This window comes from Etheostoma cragini, chromosome 19, assembly GCF_013103735.1.
Source record: "Etheostoma cragini isolate CJK2018 chromosome 19, CSU_Ecrag_1.0, whole genome shotgun sequence".
NCBI classification, from domain to species: domain Eukaryota; kingdom Metazoa; phylum Chordata; class Actinopteri; order Perciformes; family Percidae; genus Etheostoma; species Etheostoma cragini.
In genome coordinates this window covers 13,910,001-13,932,203 of record NC_048425.1, presented here as the reverse complement: position 1 = coordinate 13,932,203, position 22,203 = coordinate 13,910,001, and the positions used below count along the sequence as shown (strand labels likewise).

Genomic DNA, 22,203 nt, shown 5'->3' with positions numbered 1-22,203 from the left:
ATATATCTGTGTGTAACTAGGCTTTAATATGACCAAATGTTTAGAAAAAAAACACTCATGGATTTGGACTGAATTGACAGTGCAGATGCACGTCTCTTGAGCCTGCAATAAAGTGAGCATAAAGGGGAGAAAAAGAAATTGGAAGTTGGTCCCTAAGGGACGATTGTTAAGCTCTCCCCTCGAAAACAGGACATCTAAGGCTATGTCACCATATGGACTCTGTTGGTGTCCACAGCACCAGGGGTTTCATGTTGATATGTGCAGTCAGAAAGAGCAGAAGGGTTCACAGCTTAACATATGAGATATTTCCTCACACCCACCACGGTGTGGAAACAGACACCATCCGTGCTACGGTTGTTTAAGTCAACACTGCCGGCGTATTCTTTGAACAATCTGGGCCATGTGATTCTCATTTGAATAAAATTCAAATTGAAAGCACACAGCACACAATCCGCTTGCCAGAAAAAGCAACCATTGTGTATTCCCATGCACACGTGGGGAAATGGAATGGGTGAGGACTGCAGAGCATCGCACACCTTGCTGAGCAAACAGCAGCAGCTTGGTGTCGCTTGGACTCCTCCCCCCTATTCCTTATTGACGCAGTCGCATCACTCCCCAACACACATGACAACTCAAACATGACTCTTACTCTTGAGAACAGTGCGGTGAGAAATTAAATGAGTCTTACCTAGTGTGGAATAGTTTGTCACACCTGGAAGCGGGCCATTGGGGAAAAGAGGGAGAAGGGGGGTGGGGGCGGGAAATAACAGGGAGAGAAAAGAGAAATGTCAGCAAATTACAATGAACAGCAAGCTAAACTTCAATGCAGGCTGAGGCTGTCACTAGCTCCCCTGAAAAATGATAGTGTCCCCGCATTGTATGGGCTGGGGTTCGAAGAACAGTCCCTGTCAAGAGGGCGGCGTCATTTATCAATCGAGGGACATGAAACGACTCAGATAGTTTTCCCAGAGGACCCAAAATTTGTGCGACTTGCATTATTATTTGCCAGTATTTCAAGATTTTGAGGGTGGAGGAAGATAGGATGTAAGCAGAAACCCAATCTGTTACTGACAAGCTTTTTCCTTTATGCACCAGTGTAACATAACCACTGAACAAACAAATGTGCTCACATAAACATGCACCAAGTTCTCTCCGTATGTGTCTGAGGTATTTTTAGTGGCCCTCGCATACAGTATCTCTCGCCCCGTGTGCTCGGACCTTTGCTGTATTTCCCGAACATTAGTTTGACAGCTGACGTCCAACAGCCTAAAAGAATGGCAGTCCCACATTACCAGCAAAGACTTTAGAGTGGACCCGGCACAAACAAAAAAAACAGTATGCTTAGAAAAAAGATCAACATTTAACCACATTGTCACTGTGTCACCGCCTGACAGTCACATCTCCAAAGATTGTGTAGAAAGGGATACTAGAAGACTTGCACTCTCCTCCACTTGTTCTGTACCAACTCTCTCTCTGGCAGCCTGAAAAATATACACTGGATTTCCCTTACTGCATGCAGTTTCTCCTTTTCTTTTTTACAATTAAAGTGGTCCCTCTATGAGTGTACTCTATTCTAAAGTACAGTTGTGCTTTCTTGTAAATGTGCAATAAAACAAGGGAATGGAGTGAGCTGACAATAACTGGGTGTAGTGTGAGGGAAATGGTAGACTCAGGACTAAATCAGAGTTACAAATGCTTACCAGAGCAGTCTAGTTGTGTTGCTAAGCAGAAGTTGCCTGTGATATGATTTATCACCAGTGATGACTATCCCCCTGCATTCACTCGCATTTTTTGGTGCGGATGCAACAAATCCCAAGGGGATCAACGAAGGAGGAGTGTGATTACAATATCTGTTTTGCTCGTGAGAACAAATCTACTTTCAGGGAGATTGGGGGGGGGGGGGGGGGGGGGGGGGGGGGGGGGGGGGGGGGGGGGGGGGGGGGGGGGGGGGGGGGGGACTGGGGTTCATTCTGTGGGATGCTCATTACCATTCTGTCTGACACACATTCACACTCGCTGCTACTGTTGTTGCTAAACAGAGAGCTCATCGGAGGACCTTGAAGCTTCATGCCGGGAAAATTGGACCCAGGGGAGATGGTGGCAGGGACTGATGTCAGGCTTCAAGAGCCACTAGAAGCACCTGGGGTTTCACTGACATTAGCAACGTGTTGTTTGGTAAAGAGCGAGCGAGAGACCAAGACACTTGAAGGGATGGTTAGTGAAAGACAACACTAAAAATGGAGAGGAGACGAGTGGGATGTGGCAACATTTCCAATGTGATACATTCCGGCATTCAATTTAAATGCCAAAGATCCACGGCAGAATTACAAAATAAAAGACGGAAGAATCACAACAACAACAACACAACTAACATTACCAAGAATGATTCCTGATATTGTCGAAAGCTTAGCAAACCATTCATGCTAAAATAAGAGAGGTGAATAATATCATCTTGTGATCACATGTTGTGTTTTTTAATAGAGGCACTTTTTACAGCGCAGTGAAGATTATTGATTTTTCCTCCGTTCTATGCTGGAAATTTGGAAGCCTGGCCAATCAAAAGCAGTGGAGGTAGCGTGGGCCTAAGTGGTTTAAACCAGCAGGGATGGCGGAGGGGGAAGCGAGAGGGAGAAATCAAAGCTCTGGTGGCTTCAATAAACCCACTCTGTGAACCAGGAAAAGATTGAAGACAGAGAGACTTTTTTCACCCTCTCTCAACCTCCTGTTTTAAGCAGATAAGCTGCTTTCAGGGTTTTAGTTATGCTGTGAAGAACCCACAACACGACATGGAAACTTTTGACAAGGCAAAGAAAAGCTGAGAAGTCATGTTGTCTCTTCTATATTGACAGAAGGGATTTGGGGGATGTTTGGAGTGGTCAGTGCAGGAGGGAATTACAAAAAAAAAAAAAACTCCGTCATGCAACATAGTGAGCTGCTCAGACATGGGTTTCAGTGAAGGCATGGACTCAATTTTGTAAAGTTTTGCTTTTGCTCGCCGTTGCAATGAGCCAGAAATGGCTATGCCAAGATGAGAAACTGGCAGCCACACCATGAACCCTTTGAATTTGCTTCCAGATAAAAAGGGTTTCTTTATTCTTTATATGTGATGTGACAATTTAATTAGGCAATTTTCTCTTGTTAATGCTCACCATGACATTTTTTGGGCCAAAATAGGTTGGGGAAGTAGTACACTGAAATGTTTCTGTAGTTGATACTATAGGACTTTGAAATTCTATCAGAAGCTACACATCCATTTAAAGCTCATGCATACACTACTTATGAATATAGTATAGACATACACTACCGGTCAAAAGTTTGGGGTCACTCACAAATTTCCATTGGACTCCATTATAGACAGAATCCCAGCTGAGATCAGTTGCCTTGTTTTTTTTACCAAGGCAGCAGTTTCCAGATTACATTATGTGCTTACATAATTGCAAAAGGGTTGTTTAATGTTTTCTTAGTTAGTTTTTTTAAATAATATCAGATTAGTAAACAAAAGGAGCATTTGGAACATTGGATGAATGGTTGCTGATAATGGGAAATGTAGATATTGCATTAAAGATCAGCCACCCACTCAGATCAGCTGGTATCCTGTCTATAATGGAGTGAAATGGAAATTTGTAAGTGACCCCAAACTTTTGACCGGTAGTGTATATAACCACAATATCCAATGTTGGGGAGTACTGCAATACATGTACCGGCGTTACCTATTCACAAATTATGAGTAACTGTATTCCGTTACAGTTACAATTTAAATAGTTGGTATTTAGAATACAGTTACGTTGTTGAAATCAATTGATTACATGACGATACTTCTCTTTTCAAAAGTTGATTCACTATCTAAATAAAATAAGGCAACTCCATGCCTTTCCCAGAAGCCCCAATCTGAAAAAGAAAAAAAAGAGCTTTTTGCGTGATCACTGATATAGTAGTAATATGTAGAGATGGAGCTGGCACAACACAGCCAGGGCAGGAATGTGTTTCTGTCTTGGAAATTCAAACAGCATTTCACATTAAAGAAAGAAAAACACGGAGAAGGAAATATAACCGTGCAGTGCCACCTCTGCTTGTCAGCAACCAATCACCTTTCAGCGTCCACATTACTCCACCTCCAACCTGAAGCATCTTAAAGGAAGTCTTTTTTTCTTAACTAGCCGTCTGCTGGAGTCACCTTGCTATTTTATAGTTGTATCAGGTAGCAACCACTTAGTTGACGTGCCACTTTACATTCTCCTATTTATACTCTACATGTAGCCCCAGAGACATTGAAAGACTGACTAGCCCCGTTTCACTCTAAAATTAGCTCGTGGTTGCAAGACTGCGGTTAGATTTTTGTAGTAGGCTATGCAGTGTGTGACTACAAACACATAAATCCATCTGCTTGTTCATGTACACATTCAGCCAGTTAGAACAGAGGAACACACCATAATAGGCATGCTTAGCAAGCAGTGTTTGATGCCCGCATTCCTACATTTATAAAATGCAAATCAAAGTGGAACTATTGAGAATACGTTACTCAGATTGAATATCGTAACGGAATAAGTTAAAAATTTACATTTTTGGGCATGTATTCTGTAACGGAATACGTTTTGAAAGTATCCTTGCCAAAACTGACAAAAACAATAATAATAACACTTGATTGCTACCCAGGGAGTCACATATTGAACGGTGAACACACATGGCCTTGTCTGTACTGGGCTGAGTTAATTACAGATTCATGCAGCCTACAATCATAACTGCTATGCAACTGTTTGCACATCATCTTGTTAAAAGTGTCAACACAGTGGTATTTTCAGGATGTAAACAATGTCTTTCCACCATAAAGCCATGGATGTATGAAGAAAACATGGCGACAGACATTACACTTTGTCCCGAAATTTGGATGAAACTTAAAGAGACAACATATGCCCTTGGTGGGATATATTCAGTCCTCTGAGAATTTGAGGCTCTTGGACAAGGACATCCCTTCCCTCCAGGGAGATCCTTTTTGATTCAGCCGGTCTTGACTTTTCTCATTCATCACATAACAGTCTGTGCACCACGGTGGGGACAACCCTGCATTTTCAGGGAGTTGAAGGAGCTCTTCTGTCTGGTCACTAACAGCCAACTGCAGCCACACCTACTGATACATTGAAATTATCTCCTTTTGGGCCATTGTTTTTAACCTAAATCTATGATTTCTGTGTGTTAAATGTGATCCACGGAGGGCTACACCCAAAACGATAATGATTATAAGTGATGTAACCTTTTTAAACGGGTTCAATGTCTGGGTCCGTGTCTGGTGATGAAGACTACGCTCATAATTTGCAGGATTTCTATGCAGTGATCACAGATCACACATTATCACTCGCATAATTAACACAGAAATAATTCACCATCTTCTGATCTGGCCTTAAATTCCCATAAAGATTATGACTTGTATCTCCCATTACACAAATGACCATAGTATATCTCTGAGGGTTTAATTGGGTTGTAAAACATCACGAGTGGTTCAATCCTTTCTTCTCCATATTCCGTTGTACCCTTGTCACTGCCCCATGTAAGTTGAGTGAAGATGTGAGTTGCACATGGGTAACTTTGCAACAAGTAGCATACAAGATGCAAACGAGAGACTTCTGTAACGTCAACATACGGCGCTCCGGAGGGGACGTGAAGGCCGAAAAAAACAGAAAAATTAAATTAAAATAACAAGCACTTTTGCAAGATCTTGACTTTGTTTTGAGAGATCTTAAGTTATATTCGCAAGATCTCGCAAATTCAACGAACAATAAGTCAACAGTCAACAACAATGTTCATTATAACACTTCACTTTTGTATGTATTAATTAGTGATGATTATCAAAATTAACGTTTGATGTATTTTGACAACCAAGGAGATGGACTTACGTTGTGCTACTAGCTAGCTAGCTATACTAGTCTCATTGTTTGTTGGATTCGCGGGATCTCGCAAATACAAGTCAGTATCTCACAAAACAATGTCAAGATCTCGCAAAAGTTTGTCCCCAGTACATGGTTTTTGTTGTTGTTGTTATTTTATTTTTATTTTTTTTCTCCATGTCACCTACAAGTGACCTACAAGTTAGCTATCAAACACAACAAAGGCTATCACTGGAATGACATTTTGAGCTAACGTTAGCAATCAAACAGCTAAAATAGATATGGATAGATAGCTGGAAATTATTCCCATCTTCTGTTGTGGTTTGTAATGAGAAAAGTTTCTTATTTCATGGATTTCACAAATTTCAGTATGCCACGTTATGCCGTAAACCGTTTAAATCTGAGAATGCACATCTGACATCTGAACTCGACTCACATCAGGGAGTGACAACCCTCACTCGTATTTTCAACTCCTCAGAGATGGAGGACTGAAGGTGATCAGAGTGAGAGCAAATGTGGCTCTAAGCAGGGGTGGAGAGGCCATTTGGTAATTCTGGCAAATACCAGAAGGGCCGGACCATTTTTTTTCAATCTGGACCGGTCTGAATTTTTTTTTGGAATATACAAATGAATTGTCTTTACAGGCTGACAGCGCATATGATGGGTTTTATCCATTGCACGATTTCACTATGGTTCTAATAATAATTATATTAATAGTAATAATAAATTAAATGCATTTGGCCAGTAGGCAATGGCCGGCCTGGGCCCGAGATGGGTAGACCGGCCCAATCAGAGGTTACTCTGGGAGAACAGTGGGTTTTAACGCCTGATGAAGTGACGCGTAGGCCTATACGAGCACATTAACAAAAGCATTACACTTGATGATTGTGTTATTGAACAATTTAGCAGTAAACGCAGTAGCCTATGTTCATCAATCCTACATTTTTCAACATGGGAATATAATGGGTTCCTTGGGGGGGAAAAAAGTTACCATAAACCCTGTTCATGCTAATTAAACAAGTGGACTTAAGGGTCAAGTGGTCTTATATTGCCCATGTCCCAGATGTGAAAGCCCCTTTACTGGACTACTTAATATACTAATATTCCATTATATTTTTTAATTTGGAATTGTTACCTTCCACCAGAATTGGGATTTCCTTGCCATAAAAATAGTTTTTTTACTTGAATTGGTGACTAAAAGTTTATCAGAATGCAGGAAAATTCATTGGGGAGGAACCCCAGACCCCCCCTTCTTCATGTGTTCCCCCAAGGGCCTATTCTGACCAAGGAAAAAACCATGACGTATGATCACAGGCAGCCATAAAAACCTATTTTAATTGCGGAGTTGGAGTTAAAACAGTTGAAAAGATGGAGAACCAGACAGATGATACGTACAGTGTCAACAGAGAGCAAGAGACTGTCAGTGACAACAAAGAACAACATCTTATGGAGAATGACAGCAACAGCGTAGCCTACAAATGCCATAACTAGGCTGTGTGTCAATTTGTTATAAATGTGTGCTCTTTAAAAAGTAGAAAGAATTGTTAGTTTCTTACATTAAAAGTTAAAAGATCTGTTACATAAGGTACTGCTTATATCATTTCAACATCTGTACACAAATGTAATTAGGGAATGCAGGTGGGCATGGGTGGGGCTGCATGGGCGTGGGGATGTGGGCTGGTGTGGCTACAGTGCCACTCCGCCCCTGGCTCTGAGGTCAGTTGATGGAAAAGAGAAATCTGCGTTATTCTGCATCTTAAGTAGCTGGTTTTTGTCCTTCAGTCTAAATATTTTTTTTCTGTCATCTACAAGTATGTTTTTGCTTGCACTTCCCTTCTGTTGTAACAGGGAAATGTTCACTAAAATGTCACATTTTATGCTTTGGCGTATTATACTAAGCATGCATATTTTAATGCTAATAAACACTTAAGATATAGATATATATAGAATTGTGGTAAATGTTCATAATAATGACTATAATTAAAGGCTTCCTCTTTAAATAAGATGCCAACACCTTTGCCACTTTATGTAATTAAATACATTCAACCACTTATTTGTGAAGTCTGGACTAACTCGCCACTTACATTCATGACGGCACAACCATTTCGCTAAGTATACTACACATGCACTCAACCCGTTCACTCAATGGACAGCTATGATCTTTCCTCTAGTTCTACACTCCTCCATACTGATTTATTTAAGGTAATCAGAGGTCGGTTAACTTATTTTTCTCTCAGTGGCTCGCTCACTCACTCACTCACTCACTCACTCACTCACTCACTCACTCACTCACTTACTCACTCACTCACTCACTCTCTCTCTCTCTCTCTCTCTAAATTCATTTTTTTCTCAAATCAAATTGCTTTATTGGCATGAATGTCAGAAATAACAATACTGCCAAAGCACCAAGGTTAACAATGTGTGAAAAAATAGACACATACAATTCATTGAGTAAAATATACTAAAATAAAGAAGGCAGAGTCAACGCGCTCTCTCTCTCTCTCTCTCTCTCTCTCTCTCTCTCTCTCTCTCTCTCTCTCTCTCTCTCTCTCTCTCTCTCTCTCTCTCTCTAAAATGGCTGCAGGACTGAGTGGCTGCTAATTGGAAATGAAAAGCAATGGAGCTGGAAGGCATCCCGATTTGGAACAGTGGAACCTCCAGTGCCTGTTGTCAGTCAATTTCGACCATGACGAAAGAGGCCCTGGCCATCGTGTCACCATTTAACCTATTCACCAGTGTGGAATGGCAGCAGCTTTTTTTTTAACAGTACCACATAATGGGACAAAATGGCTCTGGCTGGCTGAGCTCCAGCTAGCTGAAAAAAGGCCTCAATGCAGAGAAAGGGATGAGGTGTGAAGCAGAGAGAACATTGCTACCATGTAATCAATGATACTGAGAGAACTTGCACCCTTCCATCTGAGCTGACATAAACATTACTTCTTTTTTTTCTGTTGCAACAAAGAAGTAGAGAAGCACTGAGAGAGGCCACAGATGGCCTGGGCTCACACAGACTTCAGAAGTATCTCAAAGTTTACACAAGTCAGACAAGATGCCAGATTGGCTCCAGAACTAAGGCTGTTCTTTGACGGGGGGGAAATAAATATTGCTTACTTTTTCCTTTTTTCTTTTTAAAATCTTTCTTCAAGTCGAGGTGTGAATAAGTACTGTGAGTGACAGCCTGATGAGCGCAGCTAGAGGAACTTCACCAGGCTGTTGTCAGCGCTGTCCGGTTTAAAGGCCGCTCAGGCATGACAGTGCGGGGATGAGGTATGCTTATGTTAGCACCACAGCAGATGTTCTATTCCTGTTGCAGCTGTCTTTTAAACAGAAGCATCGCCCTGTATCTCTCAATCCTCGCATATTTAAAACTCTTTCAAAAATGATTTCCCTATGGTCAGACTACAATCAAATTAGAAGACGACAGACAAGCTAATAACATACTGATTTTGTGTGTAAATCACTTATAAGTGTACACGCTCTTGGCTCAAACAATTGACACTTAATGTCTTTATCGAAAACATATCTCTAGGATATAAAAAAAGATGTGCCATCTGCTATGCTATAAGAGCGCTATATAAAAAAAAAAGATGAAATGAAAGATACATCAAATGTAGCAGTGGTCTGATGTATCGTCCCAGCGGCATTGCTCACCCTTTGGTGTTAAAAAAAACTAACTGAGAGGATTTAAGAGACTTTTTTCAAATATGGCTTTAGAAAGATTTCTTCCAGCGAGACCTTGATGAGTGATCAGAAGTTGGGGAGATCAGAGACGTATGGGCTCTGTGCTGAGTTCTGACCCTGAGTTCAGTTTCCTAGAGGTGGGATGAAGGCTTTCTTGCCTGGGGCGTAGTGGACAGAAGGACAGGATAGAAAGGGATAAATAAAAAGTGTGAGAGGCAATAGCCTTGATGCCTGTGGCAGCGAAGCACCGGCAGACAGCCCTACAGACAGTCGTATGTTAACTGCCGCGTCCAAGGCTAGCTGAAAAGAGGCCTGGCTTAGAGTAGTTCCTCCAGGCTCCGGTCTGAGTAGGAGAAGTGAAAACAGAGAGGCTTTAATAATGTTTGACACCTCACTATCAACTCACAAATCCGTTTCCTAAACACTGGCCTCTCGCAACAAGAAAACCATTAACACAGGTCATGAGGAAACGCCTGACAATTGAACGCATTTCCGAAATGAAATTCACCGGGTCCAAGATCACAGCCATTTACGGCCTCATTTCACCGTAAACGCTCACGCTGCCGACTGTCTAAAACGCTTGTACAGAGTCTCTTAAATCTCTGACTCCAATAGATAATTAGACATAATGAGTAAACAATGTGGCCGCGAGATGTGAGCATGCTTATTGCTTTTTAATTGTGTTTCCCTCTGTGCACCGAGCCAGTTCTGAGAGCTTATGGCACCTGTGTGCGTTGGCCCATGTGAGGCCAGGTGCAGTCATTACAACGGGACAGATGGATCAGCAGAAGTGGTGCCCGTTTCCCTTGCAAGGCAACACGGCGGCTGCCATATGTAGGCTCATCATTAAAATTGACCTTTGACCTTCCAGCGGGTGTCTGTCATTCTAATGGAGTTAATTAAGAATGTGAACCGGTGTGTAGAAGGTGGTATTTTCTGTCTGTGGATGTGGATGTTATTGGTTTGTGAAGAAAGTAATAATGGTGTGTGGTATACTGCACATGCACATCCATTCATGTGTTTTAGAGAGTGTAGAGGTTTGTACTTTGTGTGTGCATAGCCATGTGCACATGACTCCACTGTCAGACGTGTTTAAGTTATTGAGCTCCTCCTTTTAATATTGCCAATGCAGCTCCTTTGAAAATTCATTAAAGCGTTTCGACCCCTCTGCCATCTGTGTGAGCGAGTGGGAGAGAGCCGTGCGAGAGAAGCAGCTGGGGAGATCGGGAAGATGAAAATTCTGACATGGGCAAAAGAATGCGGGCAAGCCTCTGAAACCGTGATGAAGAGCCACTAATATGCCAGCTTTGAACTGCTATTTATTTAGTCCTAGACCTTATCTAAAGGCTGCATTCAAATAGAGATTCAGAGATATAAAGACTGCTAGTCGAGATCACTTCATGCTCTGGAAAAAAAATGTCATAAAAACGATAAATGGCAAGTGTGACACTAATAAAATAGTAAAAAGAAAAACCAATCCCTTGGAGGTCTAATTAAAATGCTAAACACAATGCTTAGTGTCAAGCTAAAATGCAATTAACTCCATAATTACATAGAGAATATTACCAGAGGAAGAGGGCTGCCCGATTATACTAATACATCTCCATTGTTGACTTAAATTGTATAACATATCAACATAGCCAAGCCAGATAATCATCCCATACTGGAGTTTAATGTCTTAACTCACATTTGGATCATGTATGCCTCAATGTCCAACACTTGGCCTGATTTGAGTTTCAGTTTAATTTGCCAGGACAACTTGTTATCAGTGTGACTCCTCCATGACAACAATCCCCGCAGTATAGCACCTGATTAGCAGTGCTGCTGGCGCTCTTCTCCAGGGTTATCTCCAGCTACTGTCATCTTCATGCCAGTTACTTCTTACAATAAAGCAATATCAGTTGCAGTGTTTATGCCCTGTAATCACTTTCTCCTACACCTGATCTCCTCTTCATAAACTCAGCGAGCCAACATTATTGCTGTTATAGTCGAAAATATGGAGCTATGTATTATGCATTAAGGATGATCCTCCGGAGGGAAGGTACACATACTTTGATGTCACACACACACGCAAACACACACACACACACACACACACAAAGACTCATAATGTCTGTAGGTGTACTGTAAATGCCTGAGTGTGCGCAGGTAGACACACATTTGCTTTGTTTTTTCCTCACATCTACACACACACACACAAACATGCGCACACACGCGCGTTAGCACACAGACTTCAACATATGCCTCAAAGCAATGGAATGCAATATAGGCTGCCTGCACTTTGCCTTGTCTCTCCTTTTCTGACACTAATCAACACCTCTTCTGCTATTAAAATACCTCGCCATGGCTTTTGATCTGCTATCTAATTTACATGACTGGCGCTAAGGAACACGGGCTGGAGTTGGAGAGGTGTGACGACGTAAAGTGGGGCGCGGAGGAGGGCCTGATAGGGGTGAGAAGAGAAAAAAAAAAGCTATTTGAAAAATAGTTCAGAAAAGAAAGGTTGGCTGGTTTAGGAGTACAGAATCATCCATACGTTTTAGCAGGTGAAGGTACGACTAAGTGTGTGACGGGCCAAAAATAAGAGCTAAAATTAGATTTTGAGTTTCTCCACCTTTCTTCTCCAATTCGTACTACTCCCTCCCTCTCCTTCTCCTCTTGGCTGACTTTGTGTGGTGCCATGGGGCTTCCAGGGAGCCTAAGCCTCTTTGGCAAGACCTGTGAGCCTGGATGGCAATGAAGGAGATGGGATGACGCATCCAGACGATGGGAGTAGTTGGGCAGGAACGGGGGGGTGGAAGGAGAGAGAAGTGGTCCATAAATGAGGGAGAGTGGGGTACAAATACAGTGAAGTTGTGTGAACCATTGTAGATGGTTTCAATCATTCTGATGCCATCTGTTCCAATCTATTTTTTGCAATGACAGTTGATATTTTCCCTGGTGAGATAAGAGGAGTGAGTGTGTGTTTGTGTGCGTGCATGCATGCGTCAGTGCGTGCATGCGTGTGTGTGTGTGTGTGTCTGTGCGCACAAAGCATCTGAACTGTATTGCATAATCCAAGTGCCTAATTTGTATGTGTTACGGCTGCAACTAATGTTTATTTGCCATTGATTATTTTCATGATCAAACAATTATTGGCTATAACAGTTGCCCCAGTCATGTAACCAAGCGTCCAAAAGCCAACAAGATTAAGGGCCCTGTTTTGCCTGTGCCAGGCGCTTGACACTGTGTGTTTAGGGCGTGTTCAAATCCACTTTTGCTAGTTTGACGTAGGAAAAAAGGGTCTGTGCGCCAAGTGCATGGTTCTAAAGTGTTAGTGTCTTCATTAATTATAGGTGTGTTCTGGGCGTAACATGCAATCAACCAATCAGAGTCCTCTCCTCTCGCATTCCCTTCACCAGCCAGGCGCGTTTTTTACCTTGGTGCATTGCTATTATGATGGCGGATTTGCACTGTATTATTTATATTTGTAATCTTTTGCATGTGTGTGTGCTACTGCGCTTCCGTGTGTGTGTGTGTGTGTGTGTGTGTGTGTGTGTGTGTAACAAGCATAGTGTGTGCTGTGCACGAGCCTGTATGTGCAATTCACTAGTATTCTGTTAAAATAACAATGACATGTTGCGTTATTTACTTTAGACCAGGTTTTTGTTTGTCGATGGCGCGATCACTTCTCGCTGCCTCAAGTCATTCAAATTCATCCTGAGGGGTTGTGTGTTAATGTGTGCACATTTGAATGTCTGCACCAAATTTACATGTTATATACATCCAAGAATATTAGTATATAAGTCAGTACATTTTACTCCAAACTTCTAACCTGGTGCTTTCAGAGGATAAGGCAGGGGATTATTCTCTGGGGACCATGGGTGTAGCATTTGTCCTTGGTGAATTAGTTAAATGATTAGTAAAGTATCAACATTGATACAATTGTGTGTGTGTGTGTGTGTGTGTGTATGTGTGTGTGTCAGTCTGTCAGTCCCCAGTGAGTGGATCACTCATAAGATGCATTGCACCTGGTGTCATCTCTTTCTGCCCATGTCCTCGCTGTATTTAACTCATGTTAGCTCTCTGTTTAAACATGCATGAAGTTATAACAGTGCCCCTTCACCTACCAGCTCTGACTACTTTCTCATTTGCTCTTTCAACTGGAAATTTCCCTGTCGCTGTCTGCCTTTGTCTCTCTATAAGCGCTACGACTGCATCCTGACTTTTTTCTTTTCTTTTCCTCCTCTCCCTCCTCTTTCCCCCTTCATTGCCTATTTAGCATCAATAGTTTATCTCGTTGTCTTTATCTCTCGCTCTCTCTTTTTCTCTTTCCCTCTCTCTCTGCATCTCTGTTTCTCTCTCCTGAAACCCCCTATCCGTGTCACCCTGGTTCCTTGTATAAAAATCCAACTCTTCGAGATAAAAGGCTCCTGAAAATAATACCAGCATTAGGGTTTCCTATTTCACAGCATTTCAGTTCTGACGGGTCAGTGAATGTGCCTGATGTGGAATATTGAATATGAAGATGGGGAAGTGCCTTACTGTTTTTTCAGCATGTTTGCTCAGTAAACGAGGTGTTATTGGATCTACAAGGCTGCTATAGGGGTTTAGGGAAAAGGCCCCCATCAGCTAACATTGCGCCTGGAAAAAAAAATTGGGGGGGGAAGCTGAAGCAAAATTTAGCAAAATGTAAATAGATACTTGTGCCAAATAAGACAATAGACAGCAGAGGTTCACCACTTGTGAACACAATGAGTGTACAGACATAACATTGGGGATATTTCTCACGCATGACACAAAGATATTCGGAGTCATCTTCTGGCCAGTCGGTTCCAATTGTAATGGCAATCCATCCAGAAGTTGTTGGGTCACCAAAGTCAATTAGCTTTGTCGCCTGGAGGCCATGAAAGTATGGTCAAAAGTTATTCCAATCCAATTTCAATTCAATGTTATTTATATAGAGCCAAATCACAACAACCGTTATCTCACAGCGCTTTTCATAAAAGAGCAGGTCTAGACGGTACTCTCCATTTACCAATTGGTAAATTAAGACTACAGTTGAAAACTAGCTGACTGGCTAACACTGGAACATTTACAGAAATGTTGATTAATGTGCATTGTCCTAATCAAATAAATAAAACTACGTGACAAATAAATAAATCTACATTTGAATGTGGACCAAAGCAGTGTAGCACATAGTACGCGCCACCTGAGAGCCAAGGTGCAAAAATCTACCTAAACTAAAACAGGCCAGTTGTAGTATCATTACTGATCCAACACTGAGTCAGATATAGCCTCTACTTGAATGTCTAAAATCTAACCAAAGAGCTAACAGTTACACTACTCCAACCTCCCAATGTGCTGCACATTCAGAAATCAGGAAGGTAAACAATAAGGCTGATTAACGCTTGGAAGTACTCTGCTGGGACCCAATCTCTCCTAATAGTCTAATTAAAGCCATTGATTGCTTATATAAGCACACATGAGCAGTGGACATTCCCCACTAACAACCACCCACAGGACTAGTAATTTGCATTAATTCTAAGGTATGGTTAACTCAGTCCGTTTCTCCCACCGTATTTGCTGTACGTTGGTATTGTTTTGTTTAAATCGCCACTCTCTTGATTGTGTGACCTTTCCGCGTTGTTCCTATTGTGTTGCATGCGACATCACTCTCTCGTGACCGTCACTATCACTGCTGAGCATCTGGGTTCAATCAGCATTTAGATCGCTGTCCATTTTTTTCCCAACCACACACAATGGTGCTGATGATTTGGGAAGACTAGCTGGGACACTGGGCTTTGCTTGAATACCTTTGTCTGGATTTGATGGCCCCCAGCAACATCCATTGTCGAGATCACAAAAAGTCAGACACTTTTCCTCTCCAGACTCTTTAGGGGAACGTTTTTATATCTCACTATTTGTTAGTTTGTGACTCTCTGACTTAGTGAGGGGTGAACCATATTTAATGAATACTGGTTCTCCAAAGATGGCGTATGGGTCTTTCTAAGTGAACTATGTGATATAAATAAAGTATCCTCCGATTGACAGCCTCGTGTCTTGTGGCAATGCACAGTATTTTTGGGGGCGTTTTGTCTGTAGTTTAATATTTTAGAATAGATACAGACATATGATAACAACATGACTGTTTAAGAAAAAGACCAAGCAACCCGTATTAGGTACATTTTATATGGGTTTAACCTACTTACTGTAGACAATCAAAAGGTAAAGAGAGAGTCTGAATTGCTAAGGCCCAAATGAACACAGATTTATGCAGACAAAATCTAGTCAGGGTACACATGGCATAAGGGGAGGGGACTTAAAAAGTCGGGTATCTCATCAGACAGGAGGGCATATTTATCTGACTGATGCAGCAAATGGATCCTCCCAGTCTGAGTGAAGCTCTAACAATTAGGAAACAAAGGTTATGCCTCTGCAAAAATAATAATCTGCAAAAGAGGGCATATAAATTGTGAATTTGATCATAGACAAGAGGTCAAGAGACTTGTTGTGGCACAATGTGGGAAGACAGTGCTGTTGTTGTGAAAATTGGCAAGGACACAACTGGTTTTCATGGTGCTTTGTGTGAATTAAAAGCTTGGTGACTTGTATTAAAATTCATTATAATTATTATTATTATTAAACATTGTATCCCAGTATCAGCAGTTTGTGCCCTAATACAACACAAGTGTAGAGGCACAAATTTAAACTAATTACGGAGAAAGTCCCTATTAGGGGCAGAGTATCTATCACCTGCTGCGAGTCACAGAATGCACCATTTGGCAGCAACCATTACTTTCCGCTGGCCTGAGAACAGGTCCAACACTGAATGCCGTTTGGTTTTGTAAAATGCTTCCTACAGTAGACCAACAGCGGGCCTACACAATGCCTAATCACTTGTGTGCACCATTTGAGAGAGAGGAGGAAGGAGGTTTGTATATACTGGCAGAGAAAAGACCATGTATTACGGCTGAGCCGGGCGTTAAGCTGCGTCCAGGTGTTCGCCTCTCTCCAGGTGGCCATGTAATGCTCTTGCCGACCCAGATCATGGCAATCATGGAGCTGGCAGAGATGGCTCATCGCCGACACCAGTGTAATGCCTGGGTAATATGCCAAGTTGGCAGCAACATGCCTGAAAAGCAGGCCGGCAAACAGGCAGAGAGTCTCTAAAGCTCCTGGAGTGAAAGGGTAGTGGAGAACCTCTCATGTTCTTTTCAGAATTCATGAGAATGGCGCAGTCTGGTGCGAGGCCTGTCTGATTTCTTTGACTCGTTGGCGTCAGGAGTAGTGCTGCTGGTACTGTACTTCATGCTCTGAAAAATATTTTCTCCTGTTTTGGCCGTGGATTTCTTGTGTTTCAATGCAAGCATATCTCTTGTCAAAGATTGTTGACATGCTATATCATGTTCACTCAAATCTCCTCAGCCCGAGAGATGATCTTTATTAGCTCAGGATGCCAGAGTTATTTGCAGCCTGACTCTGGCCTGTAGTGTCTGGGCGCTGTGTGCTTCACAGTGTAAGTAGCTTGGCTGGCAGGCAGCCACAGACAAGCGCTGTTTTCCTGCTTGCCATCCTCTCATTTGACTGCTTGGTAATTACCGTCTCAGTGCGGTAAGAAAAGGCAGCTTTTGGTAGGAGGATTGAGAGAGAAAAGGGAAAAATGTGAGGGTGTTCAGCTTAGCAGCTTAATGAACATGTCAGATGTATTTAAACAAATGGATTACCACATCTGTACACACTCGACTGGATGGCGCCTGCTCCAAAACACTTACCACTCCATAGTGTCAGGATGAATGAAAAAGACATAAACTGGAGATGTGCAGGGATGGTTGTAGGAAAACATAACACTCCCTCTGCATCATTGCATAGAAAGGAAATCCGACCTGAACCAAATCAATTATGGCTGTCAATCAACTCTATTGTTGTCATCCTACATGTATTGTCTTCATATATTTCTGCTCTTAAGAGGCTGTGCATCTAAAATACCATCAATTTGCATTAAAAGTGAATGTCAGACCATAAAAGGCAAAGCCTACATTCATTTCCCATGACCCTCTTCAAAACAGACTTTCCACTTGGCAGTTACCAGATCTTTTATCTTGTTCCCAGATTTCAGTTCTTGGAGCTTTTTTGTCCTGACCTTACCTCGGTGCACCAGAGCTGTCCATGTCAATACATTGACTAAATGAATAATAGATGCTCTTTCTTGGCATCCTTGTGCCAGGGTGTGTTCTCAGCTAGAGAGGCTCACATGCTAGTGAAATGTTTGTTCTTTGGCGGTACATTTTTATTTGTGTGTGTGTCAAGTTAATGATGCAGGTTGTAACTCGGAGGGCAAAATCATGAAAACACCAATCATTTGACCTTTTACCTGTCAGATTTGATGCAGAATAAAAAGCTCACCTCTTAAGCTGCAGACTTGAACTCTCTGCACTTATACAGTACATCCACATTTTATTTCCATTTGTAAAGCAATGTGCAAGGTGTAGATAACTTAAGAGTTATATCAGCATGCTTGACACTCAATCCTGAACCTCGCTGAGCCCGTGAGTGAGTTTCTCAAGCTTTGTTTGTAGCCTCGAGCCATGTTTGTAAAGTAACATTATTGCCAGTTGGCGCTCATTAAATAATCCCTTCTCTGCTAGTTGGGAAACAGTGTACACACTCAATAACTGAGCATTTGCGAAGGGCAAAAGGTCCACTTGGAAAGAGACACTGGTTTTTAGTGAGTTCTTTGTTAAAGAGAGAGCTGCTGTTTGACTCCATGACTTGAAACTGTTTCACCACTGATATTTAAGCTTTGGAGAGAAAAAAAAGATCTACAACACCAAATTAAATATGTGATGAAAATACATCGGACACAACTAACAATATAGTTCAGACTTAAAAAATCGACATTCCATCCTCCCTATGTCATTCCAACACTGACATCTGCACACATGTGTTGTGTGGTTAACTCCTTGCCGTGATTCTAACGGACATGACTCAATTATGTTGGACGCATTAGAGCGAGATGGTCCTGACTAATCACTGCATCATGGAGCCGTGACATGGTGGAGTGCCAGTTCAGTGCACAGGGGATGGTACCCTTTACCCAGAAGAGATGGCCCAATTAAACTGACCAATTGGAATTGAGTGAGCTGGGTTGTCTACCTGTTGTGGAGGTTAGAAAAATGCCACTTCCACTCATTGCTCATTCTGGACGCTACAGGACCCATTATTCTTGCAGTCATTACTAAGCAAAATGTCAATAACTTATTAGAGAGAGAGACGTGGTAAGCGAGATGGATAGAGGAAGGAGGGAACAAGAGGGGAGGAAGAGGAAAGAAAGAACCATGGGGAGGGCTTCATGTTTCAGCTTACACACCAGAACAATGGATGCTCAGTTCCATGTTTGTGCTGTCAGTTGTTTTTAATGGTTTGATAATGTGCCGACACCCACATCATTCTGAGCTTTTTCTACCCTCGTCTCTCTTTCTCACTAACTCGTGCACTCAACTGAAAAGCTGTCAAATCTCGCTAAATATCTCTCCCCGGTCCAGTTGCATGAACACTGAGAGACATCATTCTTCTGCTCTGTCTTTCTTTGCTTTCTTTCTACCTCCCGCCCTCTTTCCTTCACTCATGCTCTTTTGCCCCTCTGTCTGTTTCTCCCTCAGCATTGTACAAATGTTTCTCTTGTCTAAGGAACCGTTCCATATGTTTGCAATCACTCTGGCTCCCTCGCCTGCACAGATCATTTAGCAAACTCCCTCATACATTTCAATTAGGCCCACCTAGCGCAGCCACAGACACAGGAAAGCAATATTGATTTCTTGATATCCCGTGCGTGGGTCGGACCAAATTAACGCTTGTACTGGGGAATATGATAGATCCATAACAATTCACTTGTGTTTGTTACCGTATCTGTGATATAGTGGGCTTGTTAGTATACAAAGAGTTGTCAAGTATTCATCAAAGCCATATTCATGACAGTTGTCCCCTATGCACTCGCTGTATGGATAACCCGTATGGCTTAATTTTAGCGTGGTGTACATTTAAAGGCATAGTTCTGACTTACGTGGGTTCCTTAAAAAAAGAAAAAAGAAAAAAAAGTAATATGCTGTGGCAAAAGGAAAGAGAAAGATACCTGGCATGACATAGCTGGGAGCCTTTATGTGTCAAAGTGATATAAAGTAGGCATTTACCAAACGCTGGCTGCATCCTAAAATGTACTTATTATTCAATTACTGCCAGCTTCTTAAAGATGAGATGGCTGAGGTGCGGTGGCTCTGGTAGCTGTCAGTCACTCTCTGCCACCTCATCCATTCTCCTGACACTCTTCTGGAGCCCAGAGAGAGCCATCAGTCAAAGTTCAGGAGACAGGGACGCCGCATCAAAGGGCTGATCAGACTTTTCTGGGACACTCCGGGATCTTGGCACACTGAATGAAGTTGGATTCTACATGTTCTTTATTTCACAACAGTTGCAATGGCTACCCGGGTACTAAAGGGCTGAAGTTTAATGTTTCGACTCTAGTTTATGCTGCTTTGTACTTCACTACATTTCCGAGGGACGTGTTGTATGATTTCCTCCATTACAGCTATAGTAACTAGTTGCTTTGCAGTTTAAGATACATCATGCGGACTATAAAGATCTGAATATATGCATATTGCTATACAATAAACTGCAAAACAGAACAAAAGTCTTTAAAAGTGGTTCCAAATTTAGTGTTGCAATAAAATGCTGATTTCTGTACATTTTAGTGCATCAGTAATAATAATCCAATATTATTTATATATATATATATATATATATATATATATACAACACAAGGAGGAGGGCTACTTGCATATGCATAATGAGTTATTTTAATCTCAATATTTTCAAATAAAAATCCTGCATTTTTCACTTCAGTAAAGGCAACTTTTATGAATGTTTTTTTTTTAAATTGGGATAATGTATGTTTGCTTCCATCCATAGTTGTACAGATAATATGTTACCAGAATTGCTACACAATGCATTAAGGGTATCCTGCATAGAATGAACAGACTCACTGGACTCTCTATATATAATATTTGATTAGAAGAAATGTGAAATCAGGCTCTAAACGGCCTAACTTTCCATGTTGCAAGATAATTTAAACCCCTTTTGTACAGATGACCCACAATAAAACGCTTTACTGAACACGTCTAATCTCTGATTGAGCCTATTCACGTGAGACTGCTGTCACAAGTTAACGCGTGGGCATCACAGAGATTTAGGGTTCCAACTAGAGTTCCATTCACATCAATGCAAAAAAAAAAACAAATTTCATTTCCATCTCAGTTAATCTCTTTCCGTCACAAATACAGACGCTCATAAATAAACATCAATATCATTAAACAAAAACAAAACTGGGTAGACTCAAGTGATTGGTCCATAAAAGTTCAATAGGGATAATTTAGAGGAACTCAGCGGTATTTAATTCAATTTAATGTTATGGAGGCCATCTGCTGCTAATACTGACTAATTGTTCCAGTCAAGTAGATGCCATGGCTTTGCCTTCTTATAAAGATACATGTCCAGGTCAGGTCTAAGGGAGGGGGGAGCACACATAGTCTGACATTTCTAGTAATTATCTTCATGAAGATGGGAGGCCTCTCAATTAGAGTGGCGTTTGATTAGAACTAATGGCCCTCCCTCCCGGGCTGGTGAGCCGGCTGAGAAGGCAGAGCATCAAATTCCCTTTCGGCTGGTGCGGGACACTGATTGACCTTAACTAAAAGCTGTGGCTTGCTTTAGCTTCTTACAGAAATACAGTAGCTGTTATTTTTACTTGAATGAAAGCATACTTTAAATCTTAAATCCCATGCTACGGCAACATGAATGTAAATTATAGCATGGCAACATCTTTTAAGTATTACAGGGACACTATTATATACCATTTTCCAGATAATCCTTGTATTTTGGGTTTGTACTAGAACATATTTACATGCTTTAACGTAAAAAAACCACTATTTTCTCATACTGCCCATGGCTGATGCACCTGTATTCACCCTCTGAATGAGACGCTCTGTTTGAGCACCTGTCTCTTTAATCCCACCTCCCGACTGTTTAGGTTTAATTACTAATGTTAACTAGTATGTTAGTTAGGAGTAATTAGACTAGGCCTATGTTATCTCCTTACATATACCTACGCTCTCCGTCTCTGCAAGATTGGGAATGATTGGGACTTCTCTTGGCACAGCTACAAGAGGACTTACAACTTTCAGACAGGTTGCTCACATAACATCTACCTTGTCCAACTCACTTGGTCAAAGTACTCTTGAGCAAGGCACCGAACCCCCAGCGGCTAGGGGCGCCTTTCCATGGGCAGCCCGCCCACTCTGACATCTCTCCATTAGTGCACGTATATGTGTGTATATGTAAGTAGATGTGTGGGTTTTTCAGGTCTGTGTGTAGAGTGTAAGTAATAACAGAGTGAAAACATTGTAATTTCCCCTTGCAGGATTAATAAAGTATACATTAGGGAATATTTCCATCATGAGAAGCTTACAGATTTGGAACATTAACTCAAAACATCAGTTTCTCAAAAATGCATTTACCTCAAAAACGCGTTTACCTCATATACACTCACCGGCCACTTTATTAGGTACACCTGTCCAACTGCTCGTTAACACTTAATTTCTAAGCAGCCAAT

At 41.7% G+C, this 22,203-nt stretch overlaps 1 protein-coding gene and 1 long non-coding RNA gene across 45 annotated transcripts in view; one reads left to right on the top strand and one right to left on the bottom strand.

Moving 5' to 3' along the window:
• Positions 1 to 22,203, bottom strand: part of LOC117934721 (receptor-type tyrosine-protein phosphatase delta-like) — a 362,606-nt gene that overhangs the window by 253,836 nt on the left and 86,567 nt on the right. For all 44 annotated transcript variants that reach the window (XM_034856605.1, XM_034856642.1, XM_034856639.1 and 41 more), the window contains exon 4: positions 689 to 712. The gene's annotated coding sequence lies outside the window, so the exon portion shown is untranslated. The remainder of the gene's footprint in view (positions 1 to 688; positions 713 to 22,203) is intronic.
• Positions 13,097 to 22,203, top strand: part of LOC117934726 — an 18,342-nt gene continuing 9,235 nt past the window's right edge. The window contains exon 1 of the long non-coding RNA XR_004654559.1: positions 13,097 to 13,243. This is a non-coding gene — a long non-coding RNA (uncharacterized LOC117934726). The remainder of the gene's footprint in view (positions 13,244 to 22,203) is intronic.